A 5,178-nucleotide genomic window follows, 5' to 3' on the forward strand; every position below is an offset into this window, starting at 1 on the left:
AAGCAATTAGGATAGCTACTATACATAAAAGGAAGAAGTGTCAGAAAGGGTGTGAGAAATTGTAACCTTTGTGCATTGCTGATAGGTATGGAGAGTGATGTAGGAGCTGGGGGATACAGTATGGCGCCTCCTCACAAACCTAAGTGGGGAATTACCATATGATTTTTTATACATATTTATATTTACTTCACATCTATATTTATTCCCCAAAGAATTTCATTTCAGGCCTCAGATACTCATGTACTTCTGAGAAAACACACTTCTGCATTGCTCATTATAATTGCAAGATACCAAGAAGAAATCCATTCATGGGTAAAAGAATAAACAATAGATAAACTAAAAAAACTAAAACAGTGCTCATTTACATAAAGAAGGTATGGATGAACCATCAATGACCATCATCAAATACTGTATAGCTGCATTAGTAACTAGAAGAGCTAAAGGGAAATATAGTAATCAAATGGACTCGAACAACTTTGAATGGGTAATTAAATTATTATTTAATTATTATTAATTATTAATTATTCAATAACTTTGTACATTCAAAAATGATATCTTCTAAAAATATATTACAAAGCACATAAACATATATACATATAAACATATATACATATATACATATATACACATATACATGAACTATTTACATCAAGGGAAGGAAGGTAAATATAAAATAAACACTGAAGATAGCATAGCATATTAACATAATATAACATAATCTAGTAAAACAAGATAAACATATGGAAATAAAAACTGAAGATAATATAATAGTGTAATATAGTATAACATAATAAAACAAAATAAATAGGTGAAAATAACACTGAAGATTATGTAATATTATTCTAAAACATAAAATAAAAATATGCTTTTTTTTGAAGCAATTATTGGAGAAGAGACAGATTTTCTCCTGAGTTGTCTTATTGTGGATGGTCGGAGAAGTTGTCAGGCAATTGTCGAGGCTTGTCCAAGTTCTAGGATGAGAATAATTCATTTTAAATGCACAGTGTTCTCTTCTGCTTTATAAACTATATGGTGAAAAGAGCTAGTTAGAGCATTCATAAAATGCATTTCTAGAACATGTGTGCCAACAGAGACGTTTTTGTAAAGTTCACCTTTCATCCATCATGAACATTCCATTGAATACTTCACTTTCACGACAGATCGATATGCTCTATGACATTTGTGAACCTTAATGCTAACACCTAACTCTAACCTTAAATCTACTCTAACTATATAACAGGAAGCCTAATCGTAAAACTCAACCGAGCCTTAAACTCTAAATTGGGTCCTAACTCTAGTATGTAACAACAGTGAGGAAAACATGGAAGATGGTTAGGAATACCTTTTCTTCTTATGAATGAAACCTTTGTGTTAGAAATCGATTTATGTTCTTTTTACATTTTCAACACCATACTATTCCTTTTCTAAAGAATTTATTCTCTCCCTGACCACCAGACACACTGCCCCATTTTCCTCCTCTATGTCCAGTATTTGAAACTGTTCATATTCTTTAGCTCCCAGCTTTCTCTCTTCAGCTTTATTTCCTAATATTCCTGAACTTTTGAAATGTGACCAAAACATACACACACACATTCTATCTATCTATCTATCTATCTATCTATCTATCTATCTATCTATCTATCTATCTTACTATCTATATCTATATAATCTATCTAAATAACTGTATATATATATATGTATATATATATGCAATTGATGACAATCTTGATTTAGCCAGTTGTTGACTCATGAGATAATCATTCCATTGACAGTTAACTCTTTTTATCCCCCTTGCTGCACTGAAATACTTATACTCCTGAGCTGGAAAACTGAGTATATATTTTAGATAAACATTCTTTCTAATACATTTAAAAAAATATAACTCTTACCATCACTTTTTTATGTTTTCTCTTCTATTTCTTGTAGTGGGAAGAAGAGCTCCGTTTTTTGGTGAAACATGCACAAAAGCATGCTCTTATAGCATCAATCTGAAAGAGATTATGTAAAATAAGGAGTTTTTAAACTGAAAATTAAAACAATGTCACCAAAGATTTGAACCATCCATTCAACTAAAAATGGCAACTATGGCTGATTGCATATTTTACGTACATTCACAATTTTAGAATAAGTTACAATAGTATGAGAATTAAGTACTAGGACTCCTTCAGAAAGGGAGGGACTCTGAGTTCTAGGCTTAGGCTACCTCTGATGTTCCAGAAACTCCAGAACCAGATGAAAGATTCTGACTTCCCTTTAGGACCACATAAGATACCCATGAACTTTGTCCTGGGGCCTGACTTGCATGATCTCCTACAACAACATAAGGTCCAGGGATTTTCCTCCAGAATCCCAGGCAGTATGACTTCCTACACCAAGTGAGGGACCCTGCCTTCTAGATGTTAGGCCCACTGATGAACTAGGCAAACTCCATGACCAGTTGAGAGGCTCTCACTGCTTTGATTCAACCTATGTATTCTGCTCAGGACCATTCCCACAGGTGGCTATGTTTCACCTGCCAGGCACCACCTGTATTGACACATGAACCCTGCTCTAGGCTTAAACAGAGGCTGACTCCCAGAAGAAGGATATCCTTCAAATCACAAACATATTTAAAAATCTCCTTTGAATGTAATTCTAAAATCTAAAAGAAATGGATGTATTTCTAGATTCATTGTATGTAATGAAATTAAGTCAGGAGGAATGATATATATATATATATATATATATATATATATATATATATATATATATATATATATGCACTATTGAGATTGAAGAAGGAACAAAATACTTTTCAACTAAAAACTGACCAGGACCAGATGGAGTATTTGAAGAATTTTACTGAATACCAAAGAAAAATGAATATCATTGCTACTCAGATCATTTCATGAAATAGTAAAACAAAGGATTTCTCCAAAATTTTTATGATGCCAGTAATACCTTGATACCCAAACTAGAGAAAGATTCATACGAAAAGAATTAAAACCACAGACTGATTTTCATGATGAGAACAGATACAAAACTTCTAAATATGAGATTGACAAGCTGGGGTTTGAGAAATGCCCCAGCATTGACAAGCAATGCCTATTCTTCCAGAGGACCCACTTTCAATGCCCAGCATCCACACCATATCTCACAGCTGTCTGTAACTCCAGTTCCAGGGAATTGGATGCTCTTTTCTGGCCTCTGAGTATACCAAGCACACATATCATGCACAAGAATACATGTAGGCAAATAACCATATATATAAAATTAAAAATGATATTGGCAAAGAGAATTTAAGACCATAACAAAAAGATTATCCATGATGGCCCTTTTGGTTTCATCCAAGAATGCAGGGTAAGAAAAATGTATGTAAATCAATCAATACAACAAATCAAATAAATGGAATAAAGAAATTCACATGATCATCCCAATATATGCATGAACGACCACTAACACAATTGAACATTTGGACCTTAATGATAAAAGTCAGGAGAGGCTAGGTATGGGTAGAGAATATGTCACAATTATACAAGCAATAAACAACAAGCCTACCATCTACATATTCTAAAATGGAGAAAAAATATTAATCTAACCATAATGATGAGAAAAAAAGGCAATCATTGTTCACTGTCTCTATTCTTTTTAATAAAGAGCTGAAGTTCTAGACAGACCCAATAAGGTAAGAAGGATATTAAAGCATACAAAGTGTGAGAGAACTCAGAATGCCCCTACTTAAGGATGGTAGGATTTTATCAGCTGTAAAAGGGTTGAGGCTCCACAAAAAGTCTTTCAGCTGATAAACACTACAACAAATTAGCATTTCACAAATTTAACACCAAAATCAGTGATAACAAACTGAATAAAAAAATCAATGAAAGAATCCCACTCACCTGCCCTAGGATATAGACTCAACCTTGATAGCCATCAGCAGATGAATGGATAGGGAAAATGTGGTATATACACACAATGGAATATTACTCAATAAAGAAAAATAAAATAGTAAAAATTGCAAGTAAATTAATAGAACTAGAAGAAGTTTTACTCAATGAGGACAGCTAGGATTAAAAAAGCAAATGTGATATGCTGCCCTCATGTGTAGATATTAGACTTTTGTATGTTCAAATAGGATTACACGAGGAAACCTAGAAATTAGACGTGGTCTATTATAGATGGACCCATTGAAAGGGAGGTAGTAAAATATATGTAAAATTAAGTCAGAGAAGGAGAATACTGGATGTTGACAGTTTCAATCACGGAAGGATTGGAGGATAAAGGACAGAATGATGAGTGCCAAATAAAAATGAAGGTCTATGAATAAAGCCTTATAGGAACCAAGATCTTGCAAATTAAGTAAAATATAATTTAAGGGGAGGTAGAACACAGGTGACAAGAAATAACACTGGAGCGATAAGTACTCTGGGCTAAGGTTTAAGTGGCAATGAAGGTAGAAGAGTAAGTCAGAGCAGGGACTAAGGTGTAACTGAACATAAACTAAGGCTGTATGAAGGCTTGTGGAAGCAACTACTTGGTCAAATAGTTTAAAAGACATACTAAAAAGAGTTAGTTCAGAGGTACCTGGAATGTGTTGACTTATCTCATAAGACATGAAATTTATATTGAAACTCCAAAACAAGGGACAGCATACCTCCCTTTGAGTTGTCTGTCAAGTAGGCCTCCATGTCATCTCAAATAACAATCTATTTCTACACATTCTGGTTGTTTGTCATAACTAAATGGTAAGACTCTTTGTTGAAGATACCACACAGTCTGGTTGCAGGGCATTTAGAATTCAATCCCTAGCAGACAAGGAATTTCTGCCTTTCATCATAATAAAAGTTGTAATTCCAGCCACTGGTCATGAAATACATCAAGAGTCTATCCAGTCTTGGACCTTTCCTATGACAACAGTGACCAGCCAGGCAAGCTGTCCACAATGGTTGTGTGGTAGTTATGTAAATAACCAACCTTGTTAGGAATGGATGGGAGACCTGCACCAAGCAATGGATTAAATGTCTGATGCTGTAAACCTTGTCAAAAGCTTATGTCTGGAATAGTCATAAGCTAGTTCAGGAGAATTAACTAGTGCTATTATTATTTACATTTATACTCATAGGTTTGTTCTGCTCTCATTGTTGGTCATATGATATTTTTTTCAGAGGGTAATGGTTAATGTTAATATTAACTAGTTAACAT

The 5,178-nt window shown here is 33.8% G+C and overlaps 1 long non-coding RNA gene across 1 annotated transcript; it reads right to left on the reverse strand.

Annotated features, from left to right (window-relative positions):
• Positions 1-475: 475 nt before the first annotated feature.
• Positions 476-2,695, reverse strand: LOC131902108 (uncharacterized). The gene is made up of 2 exons (XR_009377008.1): positions 1,890-2,695; positions 476-971 (listed from the first exon to the last, which is right to left on the reverse strand). It is a non-coding gene; the product is annotated as an uncharacterized LOC131902108 (long non-coding RNA).
• Positions 2,696-5,178: the final 2,483 nt, after the last annotated feature.

The sequence above is a fragment of the Peromyscus eremicus genome, unplaced genomic scaffold (genome assembly GCF_949786415.1).
Source record: "Peromyscus eremicus unplaced genomic scaffold, PerEre_H2_v1 PerEre#2#unplaced_2327, whole genome shotgun sequence".
Classification (NCBI taxonomy): domain Eukaryota; kingdom Metazoa; phylum Chordata; class Mammalia; order Rodentia; family Cricetidae; genus Peromyscus; species Peromyscus eremicus.